The following is a 25563-nucleotide window of genomic DNA, read 5'->3' on the forward strand; positions in this document are numbered from 1 at the left end:
TTAAGGAACCTTGTAAGATATCATCCCTCCTTATTGCAGTAATTAACTCCTTGATCAACAGTGCAATGCCACCTCCTCTTTTACACCCTCCCCTGTCATGCCTGAAGATTCTATACCCTGGAATATTGAGCTGCCAGTCCTACCCCTCCCTCAACCATGTCTCTGTGATAGCAATAATATCACATTCCCATGTGTTAATCAACACCCTCAATTCATCTGCCTTACTAGTAAGACTCCTTTCATTAAAATAGATGCAATCCAGCCTTGCATTATTCAATTGTGCCTTAACAGATCTATATTTACTCTGCCTTCCAGACTGACTTAGTTTCTCTTCTATATTTGACTGTGCATCACCCCCCCCCCCCCCCCCCCACTGTACCTCCACTCTGTATCACATCTCCCTGCCATATTAGTTTAAATCCCCCCAAACAACACTAGCAAACTTCACAGCAAGGATGTTGGTCCCGTTCCGGTTCAGGTGCAACCTATCCAACTTGTACAGGTCCCACCTTCGCCAGAAGCAGACCCAGTGATCCAGGAAACTAAAGCCCTCCTTCCTGCACCATCTCTTCAGCCACGCATTCATCTGCTCTATCCTCCTCTTCCTATACTCACTAGCATGTGGCACCGGGAGTAATCCAGAGATTACAACCTTTGAGGTCCTGCTTTTTAATCTTCTACTTAGCTCCCTAAATTCTTGTTGCAGGACCTACCACACTCTTTCTACTCCTGCACAACCTGCTTAGTTCTTCTATTCTGCCTGGTGGTCACCCATTCCCTTTCTTCCTGAGCAGTCTTTACCTGCGGTGTGACCACCTCCCTGTACTTGCTATGCATGATGATCTCAGCCTCACGGATGCTCCACAGTGTCTACCCCACCCCCTCACCCCGCTGTTCCAGATCTGAAACACGGATTTTGAGTTACTGCAGCTGGAGACACTTCCTGCACACTTGTTCGTCCTGGACACTGGAAGTGTCCCTGACTTCCCACATTGCACAGGAGGAGCACTCCACGCTGCTGAGCTGTCCTGCCATGACTTACCCTTAATTTACTCCCTTAAATTACTCAAAAATTAGAGATTATTTACACAAGGGACCTTGATTCCCTAAAAGAAAACTACCCGCTATATAAAAAAAAATCTGTGGACCTGTCTCTTTACTTCGGTTACTTACCCAGCTATTTAGAGTTATTTCCTAACAGCACCAGGATGGCCAAGTGCATAATCATAGCAGAGCTCACAAAATAGTTAACACTTCATCAATCTCTTTATGATTGTGCCTAAAGGAAGCCTACAATAGGATGGAGAGGCAGGCAGCAAACCTGAAGTCATAGCCCTTCAGATTGCGGTCTATCAGTGCATCAAGCCCATTGGAGAATGTCACGCAGGTTTGCAACCAGCATCTCCAGGCTGGTACCCGACATTGCTACTTTTTCCTCATGCTATGAATTTGTTACCTAGTCAGGTTGTCTATTGATAGTAAACTTAGCAAGAGGCTCAACATTACAGAACAACATATGTTGACACATCAATTTGTTACAAACAATGTGTTGCTTATTGGATCAGATGTTTGTTTCCATTTTGTTTTCAATGGTATAAAAAATGACAAGTTGCCATGCCTAAAGATGTGGCACTTTACAATGCGCTGCACCTGTAGTGGGAAGCAACCCAGGAAAATCTACTCTGGGGGATTCTGAGTTGGAGATAAAGTAGGGAGAACCAGGTGAAATATGCATAGAATAGAATCATGGAATCATAAAATGGTTACAACATGGAAGGAGGCCATCACTCTGCAACAGCATCTCAGCTTATCCCACTCCCCTGCCCTCATCCCGTGGCCCTGCAAATTATTTCTCTTCAGGCACTTAACCAATTCCCTTTTGAAAGCGATGATTGAATTTGCCTCCGCCATACTCTCAGGCAGTGCCTTCTCGATCCTGACTGCTCGCTGTGTGAAAAAGTTTTTTCCTCATGTTGCCGTTAGTTTTTTTGCCAATCACCTTAAATAGTTGCCCTCTGGTTCTTAACCTTTTTTGCCATTGGAAACAACTCTGTCTAGACCCCTCATGATTTTGAACACCTCGATCAAATCTCCTCTTAATCTTCTCTTGAAAATATGAAAAAGAAAGAAAAGCAGCAAGTACAGCTTGCACCACAAGAACAGGAAGGACTTGGCAGAGGGCCAGCTCAAGGCTACCCTCAACTGCTCAGTTCTGGGATTGATGCTATCAAACCTGTGTACAAAAGACTGCTGCTTTCTGAGCACCATCGACTCACTGACTCCTTTTAGAGTGTATTAAGCCTCTTGCAAGGTGTGATGGCTACTATGGAATCTGCTACCTGCATCTCTGCAGTATTATTTGATTGTTTCACAGAATGACAGTCCACCCTGGAGTGCGTGGCACCTACTGGGTCATTTGCAGCAAAATCTCTGTCAGGAATGTGAATGAGTTCAAACACGCAGTAAATGCTTGAAGCTTTATTAATGGCTAAATGAATCTTAACATATATACTCCTGACAAACGCCCAGATTACAAAGGATGTTTTGCCCCTGAAGATACACACGTTACAGTCGGGTGTGTTCAAACCTCCAGATGGCTCCCTTCTTCACCTTCTCCTAACCCACAGTACTATGACCATGCTTTCAAACTTCGCTAATAGGCCATTACATCACCTACAATGATCCAATGATCATTCTCTCAGTCTCAAGTTGCACAAAAAAACATTGGTGTTTTAGGGTCAGTGAAAAGAATAAAGCCATGCTACCAAAACAATAAATAATGCCTCTAATTTAGAATGATAAATCAAATCTAAATACAAACAATGCCAGCTAGCCTTGAATAATGTCACTTTTTCAATGTTAGTGTTTTTAAAACTACAGAAATAATATAAGAAAATCAAATACAATATAGAATATAAGTAATTATTTTGTTTAAAGTGAATTTCTGAACAATTTCTTGATATTAATCTCTAATATCCCTCTTTACAAGAAGTTCCAAGGACACCAGCATATTCTTTCAGGAAAACCATAACTGTTTGTGAATCTTTTCTGCCTGTTCTCACCAAGCTGGACAGTGCCCTGACACAATGCTTCACCATCCTTATTGTAGCCCTTTACCCACACAGATTACAGGACGTTCTGAAGGAGAGCCTAGTAGCAGGGGAACAGCAGGAATAGGCATGGATGATGGAGCAGTTTCTTCAGGCACTTTAAAAAACATGCAACCCCGCTGCCCTGCTCAAATAACCCATTGCAGAGGCATTGTAGGCCTGCAATCTGTGTGAGTAAAGGGCTACACTGTGGATCTGAAGTTCCCTGGGGATTCTGCTAGAGATCTGCTGTAATTCTGGTAAGGTGCATTGGAAAAGGACAAGTACCTGAGTCCCCTGGATTCTGGAATTGCCTGGTTAGCCTTATAATGGACATAACCTGTACCCATCTATTAGAGGGCCAATGGCATTGGAGGCTTCCCCTGGGGTTAGGATCTCCCTATATTCGGAGTTTCTGCTTTCTCAGGCCAATGTATTGCTAGAGGCTGGTAGGCCAAGTGAGGGTGCTGGTGGACCCCAGTGGTTCGTTCTATGCCAGATAAAAGTCCAGACCCCCGGTGATTGACACATTTTTCCACAGGCATTGGAGATACAATGGGCCAAGGGGGAAGGAGTGGAGAGACCTCGGCAAGCCCATCCCCTGCCACCATTGATGGACTGACAACATATTTTCTCACTGCATGGGGCAGGTTGGCACCAGAGATGCTTCCAGAGTGGTATGTGTACCCATCCTGTAATTTAGGTTCCCCCTCCAACTGACTCCACAGACTCCAGTGCATCAGCATTGGAAGGCACTAATAAGTGTCATCCTGGTGATTGTGCGGGGATTGGGACCTGCAAATTTTCAGGGTCTTTACAATTTTTTGGGGAGAATCTTTGCTTCTTCTGGTGAATTTTGCAAAAATTAAATATCATACAGGTTTTGCCAAAATAATTTAAATTAGATAATAGAAATTGTTTCCCTCAGCCTAATGCTTTGAAATTAGCAAATGTTTATCAAAGCATTTAATACTGTATCGTTTACAATGATGCCAGGAATTTGTCCTCAAAGTTTCATAAGGATAGGTTATTAGAGAAAGTCCATTTAACCAGGTACATCTGAATTTAAAATAGGTGCAATTGAATAATTCATTAATATAGTCTTCATATTTTTACAGTTATATGCCAAAGGATTTGTATGTTCATTGGCCTCCTTATCTCGAGAGACAATGAGTAAGCGCCTTGAGGTGGTCAGTGGTGTGTGGAGCAGCGCCAGGAGTGGCTATAAAGGCCAATTCTAGAGTGACAGGCTCTTCCGCAGGTGCTGCAGAAAAATTTGTTTGTCAGGGCTGTTACACGGTTGGCTCTCCCCTTGCGCCTCTGTCTTTTTTCCTGCCAACTGCTAAGTCTCTTCGACTCACTACACTTTAGCCCCGCCTTTATGGCTGCCTGCCAGCTCTGGCGAATGCTGGCAACTGACTCCCATGACTAGTGATCAATGTCACAGGATTTCATGTCGCGTTTGCAGACGGCTTTAAAGCGGAGACATGGACGGCCGGTGGGTCTGATACCAGTGACGAGCTCGCTGTACAATGTGTCTTTGGGGATCCTGCCATCTTCCATGCGGCTCACATGGCCAAGCCATCTCAAGCACCGCTGACTCAGTAGTGTGTATAAGCTGGGGATGTTGGCCGCCTCGAGGACTTCTGTGTTGGAGATACGGTCCTGCCACCTGATGCCAAGTATTCTCCGGAGGCAGCGAAGATGGAATGAATTGAGACGTCGCTGTTGGCTGACATACGTTGTCCAGGCCACGCTGCCATAGAGCAAGGTACTGAGGACACAGGAGTGTAAACTCGGAGTTTTGTGTTCCGTGCCAGTGCGCCATTTTCCCACACTCTCTTGGCCAGTCTGGACATAGCACTGGAAGCCTTTCCCATGCGCTTGTTGATTTCTGCATCGAGAGACAGGTTACTGGTGATAGGTGAGCCTAGGTAGGTGAACTCTTGAACCACTTCCAGAGCGTGGTCGCCAATATTGATGGATGGAGCATTTCTGACATCCTGCCCCATGATGTTCGTTTTCTTGAGGCCGATGTTTAGGCCAAATTCATTGCAGGCAGCCGCAAACCTGTCGATGAGACTCTGCAGGCACTCTTCAGTGTGAGATGTTAAAGCAGCATCGTCAGCAAAGAGGAGTTCCCTGATGAGGACTTTCTGTACTTTGGACTTTGCTCTTAGACGGGCAAGGTTTTACTCTTATTAAATAATACAGGAAGCATTTTCTTATTCACCTAGTTTATTTGTGTAATTAGGTAAATCAACATAATAATTATATTGGAACCTCTGCAAGAATTAAATAGTTTATGTCAAAATGTTTTGCATCATCTGACCTTTCAAAATTATTGCAAGCCTGAAGTCAAACTATACATCTCACAATGCTCAGGATGGCTTCCAAGTACCATTATATACAATAGGAGAAAGGGTTTTGACCTGGAGTTTCCTTATTGGGTGCAAGCCACAAATTAGACTTGAAAATGCATCCAATGTTGCATCCATTTTGCTGATATTAAATTACATCCAAGTAGCCTCTTAATCTCATTAAAATAGGCTTAGACTAAAAATTGGCACAAATGGGCATATAGCAGTGCAGATCAGGGTAAACAATCAGTGCCCAAGGAAACGCTAAACCTTCATATTTCTCTTTTGAACTTTAAAATTTATGTTTCACCTCATTTAGCCATTAATTAGGCACAGCATGCATAGGAACCTGCAACTGGGGAAACCTCTCAGTTTTTTAATGTGACTTATGATTATGCTATTAAAATATATTAAAAGAAACAGAAGATGCAGAACGTAATATTAATTGTCTTTTTAGTATGCAAACTATTGTTAGATTCACAGGACTACATAATTACACTGAACTAGAACATATATATATATATATATATATATATATATATACACAAATCATTACTGCATGAGCACACCAACACATGTCTCACTCTGTTGGGCTCCATCCACAATTAACTGGTCATGTGTGATGTGACATTACTTCCTCTGGTGATCTTCACTTACAGCTCTTAAGGTGATCCACTCTTAAGGTGGTTCCTTCTTAAGGTTGTCCCACAACACACAGCAGGTCCTAGAAAGGATTTTAAAAAACACTTACAAAATTGCAATTAATTGACCAAAAATGTGATTTTGTTTCCTCCTGTTCCTGAAAATTTGGTCACAATGTTGAGAGAGCCCCAAACAAATGCAGTTAGAGGATACATGTAGTTGAGACTTGGGGGTGGGGTGAGGCGGGTGGTGGTGGGGGCGGGTGGTTGGCTACTTTTATGGGTGGAGATTCATTCAGACAGAGGATTTGGTACAGCAATGTAAAATATCCAGGAGGCTTGAGTGTATTGAAGTTATGCATGTAACCCATTCCTGCCCAAAATTCTGTGATCTTTTAAGCTGTGTAATTACAAGTCTACCTGGATGAAAATCAGAAAAAACGCCAGGCCATTGTGTTTAATTTAATCAACTGTGACTTTGCATCCTAATTATCCTCCTAGATGGCACCTACAGATCCCAGATTTGGTTTTGTATATATTTTGCACATACTAGTTTGCCCACTTTTGAATCATGTCAATTTAATGATAAATCACCTTTGATAACGACAATTTTGGAGACAAGCTTATGAAATAACATCATAAACATGGATACTTAATCCTTCTTAATTTCGAGTTAAACCTAATTAAACACCATAATCACCCCTGAAGGAAGAGCTTCAAAATTATGGTTGAACCTGATATAAACCAAAAACATCAAAAAGGGCATACTGCAGTTCCACATTTTATTCAAAAATGAAATCTGTATCGATACTGAAACATATCAAATCATGTGAAAAAGGACAGGAAAAGACAAATTCGTCTATCAAGTCTGTTCCCTGTGTGCTACATACATACATCCCCAGCCCCATTCCCCCCCACCTCCCCACAACGCCACTAAGGGGCACAAGAAAACTTAGGCCAATTTAGGAAGAAGCTCTGCATTATTCTTTTCCCATCACTGAAGGTGATCAAGCAAGATTTAGGAGACCGCAGTGACTGAAATCGCTGGTCTGTGTTAACCCGTCTACTCTTTATAACTCGATGATTTTCAAATGAATAAGCTCATCCAGCTTCCTTTTGAATACTTGTAATGAATCCACACTCGCTCGCATCCAACCCAACCCAACTCCATCCTTTTATAACTTATACTGAGGTCCCCCAGTCCTCTACTGCCTAGCTAGCTCAAATAATTCATACACATCGACATAATCCTGCATTGTTATTAAGATCTCAGTCAAATTGTTTTGAAGTCTATGCTTTCTCAAAGTAAATAGTTACAACCGCCTAGGCCAATGTTTATAGCCAAGGGCCTTTACATTATGGATTAATTGAGTAGCCCTTTTCTGAAGATTTTCCAGTATCTAAAAATGCTTCGCATGTGAGATGAAAAAAATGGACACAGTAGCCTAAAGACATGTTGACCGGAAGAATAGAGAGACAACATCTGTAGAATGAAGATACTGCACCTGCAGAGTGGGGTGAGGAACCCTGTAGAATGGGGAGGAGCTTCTGTAGAGTGGGAAGAGGAACACCTATAGAGGGAGGAGAGGAGCTCCTGTACAGTGGGGAGAAGAACCCTGTAGAATGGGAAGGAGCTCCAGTAGAGTGTGAAGAGGAACCCTGGTGGGTGGGGAGGATTGTTGTGATATTGCTTTAACTGCTGTCACACTTGTTAACATACTACTGAATATGTAAATAATTTTGTACACATAATCACAGGAAGTGATTATGCCTGTGCGGAGTTTGCAACTTCTCCCTGTGATCGCGTGGGTTTCTGCCGGGTGCTCCGGTTTCCTCCCACAGCCAAAGACTTGCAGGTTTTTAGGTAAATTGGCCATTGTAAATTGCCCCTCGTGTAGGTAGGTGGTAGGAGAATGGTGGGATGTGGTCGGAAATATGGGATTAATGTAGGATTAGTATGAATGGGTGGTTGTTGGTTGGCACAGACTTGGTGGGCTGAAGGGCCTGTTTCAGTGCTGTATCTCTCTAAGTGATGCAAGATCGCATGTGATACAGTAGTTGGAGCAGTGTTAGTCAGCAGGTCGCATGTACATTGAAGAGCTCTCCTGTAATCCTGTTTTCTGTAATAAAGAACTCTTTGTTTAACTCACCATTCATTCTCATGTTGTTTGGTACATATGTGTTGAGAACCCAATAACACAACAAGGATCTCCTCTAGAGTGGGAGGAGCTCCTGTAGAATGAGGAGATAAACTGCCGTAGAATGATAAATGGAACCTCTGTAGAGTTGGTGCCAGGAACATCTGTAGAGTGGGGAGTGTTGTGGGATGGCCAGTTAAGAGTGGACTACCTTAAGGAGCTGTAAGTGAAGATCACCAGAGAAAGTGATGTCACATCACACATGACCAGTTAATTGTGGGTGGAACCCGACAGAGCAAGATGTATTCAGATGTAGCACATGCAATATATATATATATTCCCATTCAGGTATAATAAAACCCACATTTACATTGGATATTACTTGTAGTTCTGTGAGTCTTACAATAGTTCACACACCAAAGGATCAAATAATATTATATGGTGGCAGCATCTGGGATTTTTTTTTTCTGAAGACCACCAAAAATTACATCATGGCAGCATTTGATTTTTGTTCTGAATAACACACCAACAAAGAGAGAACAAAAAACAGCAAGCTGCCTACCTGGAGTGGCTGTAGATCCCGTAGGAGACCCCACAGCACTGCAGTGAGCTAGACCATAGAGAGAACCCCAGGAGGTGTTGAAACTCTGTGAGTAAGCAGGCAATTTTCCAGGAGATAAGTGATTTCACCTATCTGGCAGTGGGTCAAAAAATGTGAAATGCAGTAGCTGAACCATTACTCTTTTAGCTTTCCCATTTTTTTGCTTTAGGTGGGGCCTAAACCAAAAAGAGCGTGAAGAATCCAACAGCGCCACTCCAGGTCCAGCACAAATTAAAGGCTGGTTGTGGCAGGTACTGGTACTGCAAGCTCCAGCCATATTAAAAAACTGCTTTCAGTTTCAACAAATAACAGCTCAGCAGTTTGAAAAAAATCAAACAGCTGTGTCAACAAAAAGCTGATCTCTCATTTTGAAAAAACCAAGCTGTGTAAACAACGAAAGCTGTCCTCACTCACACTTAAAATGGGCAGGCCTGCAAAAACGAATCTGTCTTAAAAAGAAAACCTGTGAAAAAGCCTGTACTTATAAAAAAAATCAGTATCATAAGGACAATGACTTTCAGATATCCAGTTATGGACTGGATGGTGTCAGACATAGCATCGGAATTTAAACTGTTCCAACAGCAAATTAATTTGTGTTTCCTGGATCAAGAAGTGAGTGAACCAGAGAAAAAAGCGACCAAAATTAAGATCGTACTGGGCAATGAGGACTTGCAATGGATCAATACATCGGGATTGTCAGATGAGGATCAAAAGGACACTAGCAAGTTGTGGGTATTCCTGAAGAAGCAACTCAAGGTAAAGGTAAATTTCCGAGTACATAGGCTTGAGCTTATGACCTACCGGCAAAGGCAAGATAAGTCTATTGACCAGTTTGTTGCAAGGCACCGAGACAAAGCTAAATATTGTGACTGCACAGTTATTGAACTGTTGGAACGGATTATAGAGCTAGTAATCACATCAACCCCACTAGATGCCTTTCAAAAAGACCTTCTAGAAAAGAAGAAAGGCCACACCATAGATACACTGCTCAATGATGGAAGGAAATTTGAAGCTATCATGGCTGGGCGCCAACAATGAAAATCATTAGAGATGGCTTCGACAAGTGGTATGGTAACCAAAGCTCAAAAGTCTGCTAAGCCTTGTGGCAAATGTGGCCTGACTCACACAATTCACAGTTGTCCAATGTACCAGGGCCTGTGCAAAATTTGTGGCATACGAGGACATTGGGCAAGGCAATGTAGAAGGCTGAGCTCAGATACTACACACAGGATTGGTGGAAGATCACATGTAGAAAGAGCGTCTGCAAGAAAGGATGGCAAATGCAACAATTGGTATGGCAATACACAACAAAAGCCCAAGCAGGTACAGCAGGTCAGCAGAGAGACAGATTGGCAGGAGGACACGAGCAAGCATTTCACATAGTTAATTTGAATCAACATGTCAATGTTGTCACACAATCTGGGGCATTTGCCATGATCGGGATTATATGTCCACAGAAAAGTGGCAAGCATAAGCTCAGAGCAAAAATCAACACTGAAGCAAGTGCAAATATTTTGCCCATCCGTATACTGAAGGTATCAAAAGAAATGGGACTCTATGGTGTAACCCACCACAGCTAGGCTGACTGCCTACAATGGTTCTCCAATCAAGTGCATTGGAACAATAACCTTATAGTACAGCTATAGACGCTCCAAATGTCTACCACAAATATTTTATATTGTAGACACAACTGGAACAGTGGCTGCAGGACTTCCAGTATGCCGAGGTTAACGAATTGCCATAATACATGAAGACAGCAATGCACCGAAGAGGGTGGAAAATGTCCAGGTCAGGTGTATCAGGTTGGTCCATGTAAAGGATGACACAAAGGCTGGGAGTCTTGACACGAAGAGGCAATATTATCGGGTGTCTCTCCTTGGGCCTAGTTCGTTGCAGCAAGTATCTGGAGGCCAGAGGGACTGCCAGTGATTGGTGATATTGCCAGTCATCATTTTTTTAAGCTTTCTAAACAACGGATGATGAAGGCATCATATGAAAGGCAAGCAGGACCAGAATCGGAAACTTGGTATCCTGCAGAGGTTGTGAGGATAAGAGCCCAGATCGTACAAGCTCCAGACACCCAATGGTGCTATTCTCAGACAGATCCAAAGTCAGCTCAGAGAGACGCATGACAACACTACATGTGACAACTCTGTGGTATTGCAGACACATTCACACAGTCTGAAGCTGAACATACAGAGGCTATGAGCACAGAAGAACATGCTAACCAGAGTTCCGAGTCTCAGAGGAGTCATCAAGTTGAGCTCAGCTCTAGGAAGAGGTTTACAATAACAAGAACGGAATGAATACGCAAACCTCCTCCATGTTTTAGAGAGTGTTAAATTTGCTTACTTGTATATAATGTTTTGTGTCAATCATATATAGTTAGTCTAAACTGCAACATCATTGTTTAGTGTATGATTGTATCTTTGGGAAAAGGGAGGATGTTGTGGGACGACCTTAAGAGCGGACCACCTTAAGGAGCTGTAAGTGAAGATTACCAGAGGAAATGATGTCACATCACACATGACCAGTTAGTAGTGGATGAAGCCTGACAGAGCAAGATGTGTTCCGATTTAGCTCGTGCCATAACTGTTTGTTTCTATATGTTCCACTTAAAGTATAATAAAACCCACATTTATGTTGAATATTACTTGTAGTCCTATGAGTCTTACGATAGTTCACATACCAAAGGATCAAGTAATATTACAGGGAGGAACTCCTGTACAGTGGGGAGAGGAAGCCTGTAGAGTGGGGAGAGGAACTGCTGTAGAGTGGGGAGAGGAATTCCTGCAGAGTGGGGAGAGGAACCTTGTAGAGTGGGGAGAGGAACACTGTAGAGTGGGGAGAGGAACACTGTAGAGTTGGGAGAGGAACACTGGAGAGTGAGGAGAGGAGCTCCTGTAAAGTATTGGAGAGGAACCCTGTAGAGCGGGGAGAGGAACACTGTAGAGTGTGGAGAGGAGCTCCTGTAAAGTATTGGAGAGGAACCCTGTAGGGTGAGGTGAGGAACACTGTAGAGTGGGGAGAGGAGCTCCTGTAAAGTATTGGAGAGGAACCCTGTAGAGTGGGGAGAGGAACACTGTAGAGTGGGGAGAGGAGCTCCTGTAAAGTATTGGAGAGGAACCCTGTAGAGCGGGGAGAGGAACCTTGTAGAGTGGGGAGAGGAATGCTATAGCGTGAGGAGAGGAGTTCCTGTAAAGTATTGGAGAGGAACCCTGTAGAGCGGGGAGAGGAACCTTGTAGAGTGGAGAGAGGAACACTGCAGAGTGCGGGGAGGATCAGCTGTAGCATGGAGAGAGGACTATCCATAGGGCAGAGACCACACCTGTAGTGTATAGGAACACCTGTACATTTTGAGAGGGTTCGTTTTTGTAGCGATTTTCCAGGCAAGTAGCCTAACAAATTAAACTTGAGCAAGGGAATCAGTTGTGCAACCAGCAGTATCATGCTGGCAGTAGCAGCTGTAGCTGCAGTCAGTCTGAATGTTAAACTTTAGCAGTCAGATCAGTTGTAGTGTAAATGTTTAAAGCTGCAAGGGGATAATTGGACAGCCTCTTGCAATAGATCAAATGGTCATGCACAAATCAATCAGTTATAATACTGTTTTGTCATTTATATTGAACTTTCCTGCAGTCTACTATTTGAAATAAGCAGGTAATAGTAAATGTTTTGCATAAGATCCAATACCTCTTCAAGTGCCACTATATAAATCCAATACACCTTCAGGTGCTAGGTTATAAAATTAGTCCTTACCCAACTCATTAGCATTATAAAACCTTCACTTCAAGAAAGAGATTATCTTAATGAACTGCTCTATCAAGGACATATATATATATATATATATATATACACACACATCATAAATGCCAACAGTAACTAAATTAACTGACAGGTATAATCCAATCTTGAGGTTCAGGTGAAATGTACAGCAGAAGCATCGGCTATCAGCTGAGACCTTCAATTAAATTACTGCCTTGTAATTTGCTAAAGGGTATCCGCTATCTTCTATACATGCACATTATGCTGTCCTTTTACATCGTAACAAGATTTACCAATGTTGCTCAGATCTGAATATATCACCTATACACTGTGGGCCACATCCAATTATAGGATCTCTGAGTTAATTGGAAATCTTTGTACATGTGGTACTAAATTGAACTTTATTGTTATTTTAAAATAGACAACACTTTATTAAGGCCTGCAGGAAGTGAGTTAATGAAACAGTATTATATATGCTCATGAAAAAACATCAGAAAAATCAGAAATAAATAGGAAATTCTTTACAGATGTCTTTAATTAGAGACTCACTAAAGGTTATATGTGCACCATCACTGAGAATACAACTGACATGGTTCATGCTACAGAATGTTTGAAGTTAATAGGCTTGTGTAAGTTATATTTCTATTGCTATTTCAATTAAACATGTTCACAATTGCTGGATTGCATTGACAGTCTTAAATAGGGGAACGGCTGTAAAAGACAAACAGCTGAAAATAATGACCTGAATAAAATGCACATAATATAAAATAATGGGCTAAATTTGACTGTGACATTACCCATAGTTGAATAGTCACACACACAACCAGAATGTCACTCAGACCCTGAAAATTAGCTTGCAAATCAGTAATGATGTGATTTTTCTGGTGACAGGGAATGGCACAGTAATCTCCCAGTTTGGAGTCTGTTGGTGATTCTTGCATTCAACCCCGTTCTGTGCAGATATCATTGAAAGAGGTAGGATGGCATAATCTGTTAAAACTCCTACCATTGCTGCCTCGTTTTCCCCAATGCTTTGTATGCCTGCATGATGTAGGCATATTTGCATTCCAGGACCTCACCCTGTTCAACGTGCAGTTCATCAGATTTTGAAAGGTCAGTTCCTTAATGCCGCCAAATATATCACCCTTACGGTGTTTAGGAAAACAGAACATTTGCTGACTAATTTAAAAATCTCACCTGCCACCACCCGAATGCAGGGGCACAATGCTATAGGAAGCTATCACCCACCTCCCAGGTGATGCCACAAAGGACATTGGAACCTGTCTTCAAGCAAATACCTGTAACGCTGGAGTTTTGGGCAGCAGGTAGATGTCCTGTTTTGTCATTGTTAGAATGGTGGACGGGAACTCAGAGATTTTGAAGGTCTTGCTGTCTAGGCTTACACCTGAATAATGGCCACTTGAGTTAGGTACTCTTCAGTGAGCTGCCTCAGGGATTTGGACCTCAGCATGATGTAACCCATCTAGGAGAAAAGTGAACAAAGTGGGGGGAAATCATTTTTTAAAACAAAACGCTGGATTTGCCCAAGCCACACATCAGCCACTCAACAATCAAATGATTGCTGGAAACCAATGAGAAATATGCAAAATATTCATTTGTGCACACACACAGTGATAGCACATTCAAAAAATGGCAGTGTAATATCAGAGAGGGGCATCTTCCACTCTCGCGACTGCAGAATGCAACTCAAATATGGGCCAGTTTGGGTCAATCTTGAGTCCAGAATTTGGGCTGATATTCATTTCGAGTAAAAATTAAAACTCTTATTACACTCTCCTCTACAGGTTATTGCTGTTGGCCTCCATGAATGCTGCAATCAACTAGGATACCCTTTCCTAATTTTAAAACAACATTATTAATAACCAGGTTGTGGGCATTGCTGGCAAGACAAACATTTCTTGCCCATCCCTAGTTGCCCTCGAGAAGGTGGTGGTGCACCTTCTTCCTGAGCCACTCCAATCTACATCATCGACATTCTCCACATGACACTTGGAGGGTTACTGGTAGCTCCCGAAAACAGGCACAGGGATCACGATGCATGATTAACCCACGCCGTTGATTCCAGGCAGTGAAAATTTGTGCTGCCTGCTCAAATCAATAATTTTAGCATTCAGCAAGCACTAAGGCATGATTGGCTGGACACATCAACAGGGTCCAATATTAAGAGGGGCTAACACTGTGATGGAATATAGGTATAATAGGCTTAATTAGATAGACTTTAGATATAGTTAATATATTATACTTTTTAGAATTAAAGATTGAATAAATGGTCAGTTTATATGTTAGAAATAAGATTATGTGTTACATTTCTTCGTAATATTTGATATTGTGATATACTTATCCACTTAGAAGTGTATTGCATGTTAAATTCTTTAATAAATATATAAAAGTTAATAAATTGTCTCATGTAATATTCTGTATACAACTACAAGATCACCCTCTCTGTGTCTCTTTACGCGGAGAGATACGTATTGAAGACACATTCCCAGACCCTTATAATATCTGGGATATTTATGACTTAGCCATAATTATTAAAAATAGGCTATCCGAAAGATGGTAATATTCTCTGTTAGTTTTCTTTCTATGAGGGAAAGCTAGTTCAATTCTTTGGACCCAAATAAGTGTCTATAAGAATTTGTCTGGTTTGAACTTAATTGAAGTAGATTCATAGGGATGTACTCCTGATTTGGTTTAGTTAAATAAAACCTGCACTGCTTATAGCTAGCCTCCACCTCTTAAAGATAGGTGCATTGAGGCTGGAGCAGGTTCAGGCAGTCATGCAAGAAGTGAATCTGACCTGGAAAATATTGAAGAATGGTACAACATGAGAGAGAGGGCTCCACAGCTTTCAGACACTGCCCTCGCAGTCTTGGTGGAAGAGGCGGAAAGGAGGAAAGATACCTTGCATCTGCAGGAGGGAAGGGGGCCCTTCAGCCACTTGGTTAAAAGGCAGTTAGAGCAGATAGTTGTGGTAATCAATGACAGGAGACAATCCCTGGGGACCTGGATGCCATGCTGCAAGAAGTTTAATAAGGTCAGTGAATGCATCTTCAAATGCCTTATCTGACCAACTATGCCATTAGCCTCAGACACTCCTAATTCACCACAACCCTGTCATTCCACTTCCAATAATCTCCATCAATCAGGACTCATACCTAACATTCATATGCTTCACTTCATCCTCAAACACTTAGCACTGCTGCCAACTTCACACCCACATCTCACAGCTTGCACACACTGCCAGCTATTCAACCATGGCAGCCACGTCACTCAAACAGATTGTACAATACTCACTGACACCACTTCCCTCTCTCTTGCAGGACAAGGTGGCACACAACCAGAGACAGCAGGAGCTCATCAGAGGGGGACATGCTTGTCCTAACCCTCATGGAGGAGACATTGCTGGCCATTATTGGGACACCTGTTGCTGAGATTGTGGCCAGCAGCAGGCCTGAAACGATTGAAGATGATGGTATCCTCATACATAATCGCCCTTCTCACAACTCATTCATCACACACTCATCTGATTTATAAAGTGAAGATGATGTAAGCATGCATTAGAATAGCTAGGTGCTTGATGGCTGGCATGGACATAATGGACCAAAGGGCCTGTTTCTCTGCTGTAGAACTTTATGACTCTATAACTCTATGCATCTCTTGCTTTCTCCCCACTCTCCCTTTACCACAAACTTATCCTTGTGCCTTTCTCCTTTCAGATTTTCAGATACCCAAGAGGTACAACCTGGCCAGGAAGAGGAGAAACAGCATGTCAAGGAGCATGGAGGAGTCCTGCGCCAACTTGGTGCAAGGCTTTGTGCAGTGCTTGAAGTCCATTTTTTCCAACATGGAAGTAGTGGCCAACTCCATTCGCACTTTTGTGGGCCTGTTATGTTTTGTACCCCAAGCAGGAAAAAACTAGACTCATGATTTGTGTGTGTGTAGTCTTTATTCAGATGGATGCCTGGATCTGTCTTAGTTTCAATTTTGGAACCATGCCCCCTCAGGTTGACTGACAGCATAGTGAGCAGTCTTACAACCACAGTACAAAGCAATCAATCACTGAGCAATCAAACACAACATATTTTCGCCCTTATACACTAAGGAGTTTATTTTGAATTAAACCTTCATAAGCATCAAATGGGTATATGTTGAGTCATTTCTTTGAGTCCATTTGTTCCTCTACATACACCAGTAACCTTCGAGAAATGGAAGTCTTCTACAATGGTACCGAGATCGACCAAGACGTGATTGTGATTTAGTATGATCATCTTGATGAGATAGATGATCAACATCACAATCACTAATCAGAAAAGGAAATATATCTTCATAGCCATGATGTTTGAAATCTCCAGGTCTGTTCTCGATCAAGCATCTCATGTTCCACTTGCTGTTATTATCCAAGAGATAAGGGTTGGTACTGAGCATCCACTTGATCAGTTTAGGTCAGAATAGAGATGTCGTGAGCTTGTGGTTGCGATTTGGACGTTTGATGCAAACCCAATCTCAGACTGTGAATCGTGGTTTCATTGTGCGTGTTCGTTGATCGGAGTACGCTTTTACTTTGTCTTGTGGCTTTGCGAGTTCTTCTGCTTTCGCTCTGACATTTGCATTAGATGGTGGTGATGGCTGAAGAATGGTCAGCGGCGTACGAATGTTGCGACCGTTTGGCCAGTGTCTTTCTGGTCAGAGAGTGTAGGGTGGATCGATATGTGCGAAGTAGGATATAAATGGATTGTTCAAACTTTTTCTCCTCTGACATGCTAGCTCTCAGAGAAACATAGAAAATAGGAGCAGGAGTAGGCCATTTGGCCCTTCGAGGCTGCTCCACCATTCATTATGATCATGGCTGATCATCCAACTCAGTAGCCTGTTCCTGCTTTCGCCCCATACCCTTTAATCCCTTTAGACCCAAGAGCTATATCTAACTCCTTCTTGAAAACATACAATGTTTTGGCCTCAACTGCTTTCAGTGGTAGCGAATTCCACAGGCTCACCACTCTCTGGGTGAAGAAATATTTCCTCATCTCAGTCCGGAAAGGTTTACCCCGTGCCCTTAGACTATGACCCCTGGTTCTGGACTCCCCCACCATCGGGAATATCCTTCCTGCATCTACCCTATCAAGTCCTGTTAGAATTTTATAGGTTTCTATGAGATCCTCCCTCACTCTTCTGAACTCCAGCGAATCTAATGCTAACTGACTCAATCTCTCTTCATACGTCAGTCCCACCATCCCAGGAATCAGTCTGGTAAACCTTTGCTGCACTCCCTCTATAGCAAGAACATCCTTCCTCAGATAAGGAGACCAAAACTGCACACAATAGTCCAGGTGTGGCCTCACAAAGGCCCTGTATAATTGCAGAAAGACAGCCCTGCTCCTGTACTCGAATCCTCTTGATATGAAGGCCAACATACCATTTGCCTTTTTTACCGCCTGTTGCACCTGCATGCTTACCTTCAGCGACTGGTGTACGAGGACACCCAGGTCTCGCTGCATATTCCCCTCTCAGGTTGCAGCCGTTCGGATAATAATCTGCCTTCCTGTTTTTGCTACCAAAGTGAATAACCTCACATTTATCCACATTATACTGCATCTGCCATGCATTTGCCCACTCACTCAACTTGTCCAAATCACCCTGAAGCCTCTCTGCATCCTCTTCACAACTCACCCTCCCACCCAGTTTTGTGTCACCTGCAAATTTGGAGATATTACATTTAGTTCCCTCATCTAAATCATTAATGCATGTTGTGAATAGCTGGGGTCCTAGCACCGATCCCTGCGGTACCCCACTAGTCACTGCTTGCCATTCGGAAAAGGATCCATTTATCCCTACTCTTTGTTTGTTGTCCGCCAACCTATTTTCTATCCATCGCAATACACTACCTCCAATCCCATGCGCTTTAATTTTACATGCTAATCTCTTATGTGGGACTTTGTCAAAAGCCTTCGGAAAGACAAATAAACCACATCCACTGGCTCCCCCTCATCAACTCTACTAGTTACATCCTCGTAGAATTCTAGTAGATTTGTCAAGCATGATTTCCCTTTCGTAAATCCATGCTGACTGCCCAATTCTACCACTGTTCTCCAAGTGCTCTGCTATAAACTGTCCTTGATCACTTTCTCAAACTGTCCTTGATCACCCTGTTGAAATGTTTCACACCATCATTCAATTGCAGGATGTATTGCAATGTCAGATGGTGGTGAATTCTGTAGTTTGCTAGGAACTCCGTGAACTGACTGGAAACAAACTGTGGTCTATTGTCCATTGTGATAGTCTCCAGCAAACCCCACTTTGTAAACAACTTGTCCAGAATGCCAATGACCAAAGTGATGGTTATGGAATTTGTTGTAGCGATTTCCGGGCACTTGCTACGTAGATCGTGAAGTACAAGCAAAAAATGTTGATTTCTAGACCCTGCATGCAGTTCTCTCTGAAAATATCTACTTGGAATTGTTGCCATGGCTTCTTTGGTCATGGGGTCAGTTGGAGAGGTGTGGAACATGGTTTAGCAGATTTTTCACTGAAGTTTCTGATGAACTCTTCTATGCGGTGATCTGTTGCTGTTCACCCAACTGCTTCATGGGATCATTGTTTCATCTTAACAACACCCGGATGTCCTTCATGGGCAAGATGCAACATCCATTGTGCTACAGCGATACAGTTGTCATCAAACAATGCAAGCTCATTGCATACTCTGTAGTACGGGACTAGTTCTTCCTCTATTTCACGAGGCCAGTCGGTTTTTAGGTACTGGCTTACTTTCTGCAGTATGCTGTCTGTCACCAATACTACCTTCAACTCCTCTCCTGTCACAAGATCTGCATGTGAAATCACTGCGACTATGTAGTATTCGATGTCACAATTTGCTTCATTATCAATAACGCTGTCTGTGATAGTGGTGTGGCTAAGCATGCCAGCTATTCGGTTGCACAAACCTGTGAGATACTCAACCTCGAAGTCGTACTGATGAAGATGATCAGACCAGATGCGTCGAGGTTGATGACCAGATCCTGGCGTGGCTAACAATGTAGTCAGTGCTTGGTGATCGGTGCGGAGGGAGAACTTCTTACCATAGAGATGTGTGCCAATGTTCACAAGCGTAGATGCAGGCTAGTGCTTCCCGCTCTCCAGTGGAGTATTTGTGTTCAGTTTCTGACAACAGGCATGATGCGCACATGATCAGTCATTCACTTCCTGCAATGTACTATGAAAGTACAGCTCCCATTGCATTTCCTGATGCATGCGTTGTGACGTACATTTCTGCATGTGTTGAAATGCGTGAGAGCTAGTGGCGGTGCTATCTTCACCTTTAACATGTCCGATTGTGCGATTGTCCATTCCCATTGTGTATCTTTGCAAAGTACCTTTTGAAGAGGCTCCACAATCTCTCCCTACTGGACACAAATTTCTGATAAACATTGGTAGTGCAGAGGAATAATGCCAAATTTTTCCCATTAGATGGGGTTGGAACTGCATGAATGGCTTTAACATTGTCATTTGTAGGCTTTGCTCCAACCACTGTCACTTTCTACCCAAAAAGTGAATCTTGGATGCTGCAAATGTACATTTGCCCTTGTAGAGTATCAAATTGATCATGTTCTGTTTTGCCCCTTCCATGGATGGCGATGTTGTCGAGAAGGTTGAGTGTCCCCTCGGGATCTGACAAGAGTGAAGAGACAATCTTCTGGAATGCGCTAAGTGCTGAACTTAGTCCATAGGACATTCTGAGTTGTGAAACATGCTGTCGTGTGTAACAAAGGCTGTAAGATGCTGGCTTCACTCCACTAATGATGTCTGACGATAGCTCTATCGCATGTCGAGCTTCCTGAAGACTGTAGAGTCATGAATAGTTCTTGGATTGTAGGGAGCAAGTACTTGTCCGGAATAATTGCTTTGTTGGCCGACTTAAGTTCAACGCATAGTCTAAGTTCTCCATTTTTGTGTCGTGCAATGACTAGGTTCGATATCCATGGGGATTAGTTAATTCGTTCAATGATACTGTCTGCTTCCAGACACTTCAGCACAGATTGCCAATGGCAAGCATCTCCAATTTTGTGAAACTGGCGGAATTAATGTGTCAATGAGAGAAGTATGACAGTACCCTTTAATCTCCCCAAATCCAACATATAATGAAGGATACTGCTGTGCGTAGACTATATCATCGATCACATTGATGTGTGCTCCGGCGAGGTCTGCAAGTTTGAAGCCAAGCTTATTGAACAGGTCTACCCCCATAAGGCTCCTGCATTTGGCCACATAGCACATGAACTTGTCTAGGTTGACATTTTTGTACTGCACCGGAACTCTGATCTTTCCGAAGACTGGGATAATCGAGTCTTCATAAGCTTGAAGAGTGTCTGTCACACGAGTGAGAGAATGTTGCAAAAAATAAAGATGGCAAAAGTTTTTTCTCAATATGAATACTTTTGCACCCACATCAGTGAGGAGTGACACTGAAATTCCTGTGATCGTGACTGTGCCATTGCTGAAATGACCCCGTACATGGAACAGGGCACTTTTCACTCCATGATAGTACTGTATTTCACTTTCAGGATTAGGTTCTGTTGCGGTATGAGTTTAAGAGTGGACCAGCTTAAGAAATGGTAAGTGAAGGTCACCGGAGAAAGTGATGTTGTGTCACACATGACTAGGGAGTTGTGGGTGTAGACTGACAGAGTGAGATGTGCTTAGATGTGGCTCCTGCAGTAACTGTTTGTATATATATGTTCTAGTAAGTTGTAATAAAAACCCACGGCTTTTTGAATATGATTTGGAATTCAGTAAGTCTTCCAAAGGTTTACAAATCAAAGGAACAAGAAATATTATATGGTGGTAATGTTTGAGATATATGTTTTCTGAAGACCACCATTACTTCATGGGGATGTAAGCATCGTTGGCCAGGCCAGCATTTATTGCCCATCCCTAATTTCCCATGAGAAGGTGGTGGTGAGATGCCTTTTTGAACCGCTGCAGTGCATGTGGGGTAGGTACACCCACAGTGCTTTCAACTTTGTAGTGGTTAGATACAACTGAGTAGCTTGCTCGGTCATTTCAGAGGGCATTTAAGAGTCAACCACATTGCTGTGGGTCAGGAATCACGTGTCGAAAGACCAGGTAAGGACAGCAAATTTCCTTCCCTAAAGGAGATTAGTGAACCAGATGGGTTTTTATAACAATCGACAATGGTTTCATGGCCATCATTAGAGTAGCTTTTAATTCCAGATTTATTAATTGAATTCAAATTCCACCTTTTGTCATGGTGGAATTCAAACCGATGTCCCCAGAGCAATAGCCTGGGTCTCTGGATTACTAGTCCAGTGACAATACCACTGCGCCACCACAAAGAACAGCTGGTTGCTTACCTGGAGTGGCTGAAGATCTTGGAGAGCAGTTGGCAGGAGACCCAACAATAGTGCAGTGAGCTAGGTCTGCAGATCGGCCCCTGGGAGGTGTTGAAACTCTGTGAGTATAGTAGGTAATTTGCCAGGGGATCGGAGTTTTCAACTAATCTGGCAGCATGTCGAAAAAGTTGAAAAGAAGTAGTAGTCATTGCTGATTTAGTTTTCCTATTTTTGCTTTGTGGGTGGAGCTTAAGCCAAAAAGTGAGGGAAAAACTCAACAGCACAACTGGAGAACAGTGGGAAAGGCTGGTTCTGGCAGCTGCCTGTACTGCAAGCTCCAGCTGGCTGCAAACAAAGAACTGCTCTATGTGTTTAAAAAAAATGATGCAGTCCCATTCTTAAAGGGGCAGACCTGCAAAAATTAATCTATCTAAACAAGAAAAAAAAATGTGCCTGTGAAAAGGAAAACGTGCAAAAAGTCCTACATTTTCAAAAAAAACAGGATCATTAAAACAATGACTTTCAATATACAGTTTTCAATTGGAAGGCATCAGGCACAGGATCTGAATTTAAACTGTTTTGACAGGGAATGAAGCTGTGTTTCCTGGATCAAGAAGTGAGTAAACCAGAGAAACAAACTACCAAAATCAATATCGCACTGGACAACGTGGGCCTGCAATGAATCAATACATCAGGATCGTCAGCTGAGGATCAGAAAGACCCAAGCAAGCGATGGACATTCCTGGAGCAGCGACTCAAGGTGAAAGTAAATTTCTGAGTACATAGGTTTGAGCTTATGACCTACTGGCAAAGACAAGATGAGTCCATTGACCAGTTTGTTGCAAGGCACCGAGACAAAGCTCAATATTGTGACTTTGCAGATATTGAATTGTCAGATGGATTATAAAGCCAGTAATCACATCTTCCCCACTAGAGGCCTTTCAAAAAGACCTACTATAAAAGAAGAAAGGGCACACCATAGGGGCACTAGTTAATAATGGAAGGAAATTTGAAGCCACCATAGCTGGGCACCAACAGTTACAAGCATTGGGGTTGGCGACAGCAATTGCTACGGTAACCAAAGTTCAGAAGTCTGCTAAGCCTTGTGGCATATGTGGCCTGACTCATCCAGCTCACAGTTGTCTGGCCTACCAGGACTGTTGCAAAACTTGTGGCATGTGAGGACATTATGCAAGGCAGTGTAGAAGGCCGAGCTCAGATACTACACATCGGAATGGTAGCAGATCACATGCAGAGAGACCGTCTGCACGAAAGGATAGTAAACGCAGCAAATGGTATGCCAACACACAACAAAAGCTCAAGCAGGTACATCAGGTCAGCAGAGAGACAGATCGTCAGGAGGACACAGGTGCAGAATGCACTCGTATGAACAGTGCGCAAGCATTCCACACAATTAACTTGGATCAACATGTCAATGCTATTATGCAATCTGAGGCATTTGCCATAATCGGGATTATATGTGCACAGAAAAGAGGCAAGCATAAGCTCAGAGTAAAAATCGACACCAGAGGAAATGCAAATATTGTGCCTATCCATATACTGAAGGACATGTACTTAAAGAAATGGGAATCTATGTTGCAACTCACCACAGTTAGGCTGACTGCCTACAATGATTCTCCAACCAGTGCATTGGAATGATAACCTTATAGTGTAGCTATGGGAGCTCCGAATGGCTACCACAAATGTTTAAATTGTAGGCACAACTGGACCAGCTGTTACAAGACTTCCAGTATGCCAAGATTTATGAATTGTCACAATACGTGAGGTCAGTACTGCGCCGAAGACTATGGAAGTTTGCAAAACTGTGTGCATTGAGTCGGTTAGAGACCTCAAACTACGTTACCCAGACAGGTTTGATGCAATCGGTGATTTCAAGAGTGATGCCACATTCCGTGAGGGAGGATACAGTTCCTACTATCGATGTGCACACTGCATTTCCTTGGTGCATTCAAGAGAAGCATAAAATGGAGCTGGATGAGATGGAGTGCATCCGCTGAGTGCACCAGAATTCTGATTGGTGCAACTCCATTACCTGCATGCTGAAGAAAGATGGCAACCTCAGGATTTGCTTAGACCCACAATGACTGAATTCAGCTCTCAAGAGGTGCCTGCGTAAACCTAACCCTGGAGAAGCTGAATCTTAAGTTTACTGGCCCTAACTATTTTTCAAAGCTTGGCACAAAGCACGGCTACTGGTCTGTCCACTTAGCCAAGAAGACCCAGCTACTCACAACTTTTAGACCACAATTCAGGAGGTACTGTTTCAGATGGTTACCATTTGATCTGAGCATCAGCCAGGAAATTTTCCAACAATAAATGTACTGTATGGTCGATGATATTGTAGTGATGGGACTTTCCAAGGTACAGCATGATCGAAACTTGCATTTGCTAATGCTGGCTGCTCATCATGAGGGTCATTGTGAGGGCAAGAGGTGCCAGGTCAATATTGGGCACATCAACTTCTTTGGGTCGATACATTCTGCCACAGGAATACGCCCAGATCCAGATAAGATTGAAGATGTCAGACCCATGCCAACTCCCCAGGACTGGGAAGACCTATAACGGTGTCTAGGGCTGTTCAAACTTTTGGCTCCATACATCCCCAATTTCGCTGAGCAAGCATCATTGCTGAGGGAACTGCTGCATAAAGACACTCCTTACTTGTGGCAGGAAGACCACCAGCAGGTGTTAAAATCCTTAAAGTTAGCTCTATCAAGTCAAGCCAGCGTGCTACAGTATTACGACCCAACCAAAGAGACCACACTCGAGGTCGATGTGTTCCAGAGGGATTAGGCACCTGCATCATGCAGGTTGGGAAGCCAATTTCTTTTATGTCAAAAAGTTTAGATTAGAGATACAGCACTGAAACAGGCCCTTCGGCCCACCGAGTCTGTGCCGAACATCAACCACCCATTTATACTAATCCTACACTAATCCCATATTCCTACCAAACATCCCCACCTGTCCCCCTATATTTCCCTACCACCTACTTATACTAGTGACAATTTATAATGGCCAATTTACCTATCAACCTGCAAGTCTTTTGGGAGGAAACCGGAGCACCCGGAGAAAACCCACGCAAACACAGGTAGAACTTGCAAACTCCACACAGGCAGTACCCGGAATCGAACCCTGGTCCCTGGAGCTGTGAGGCTGCGGTGCTAGCCACTGCGCCACTGTGCCGCCCTAATGTCGCAAACCCAATCCAATTACTCTAACATTGAATGTGAAACCTTAGCTCTGATTTTTGGTATCGCTAGGTTTCACACCTAATTTTTTGGAAAACATTTTATCATAGTGACTGACCACAAGCCACTTGAAATCACGGTGCAAACTGCTCACGAGTGCTCCTCCGTGGTTGCAGAGACTTTTGGTGAAGGTCCAGGACTATGATAGTGAAGTCCGATATAAACCAGGCAGCAAAATGGTCACATCGGATATTGGACACCCTGAGCAGGTTACCTAACCTGAATACAGATGCAGATGTTTCGCTGGATTTGCATGTTCACGGTGTGGATACTGAAATTGAAGATGTCCTGAAGATCGGCCTCATGAGTTTTGGATCCCACAGATGCGAACAACTAAG

This window comes from Heterodontus francisci, chromosome 7, assembly GCF_036365525.1.
Source record: "Heterodontus francisci isolate sHetFra1 chromosome 7, sHetFra1.hap1, whole genome shotgun sequence".
In the NCBI taxonomy this organism is placed as follows: domain Eukaryota; kingdom Metazoa; phylum Chordata; class Chondrichthyes; order Heterodontiformes; family Heterodontidae; genus Heterodontus; species Heterodontus francisci.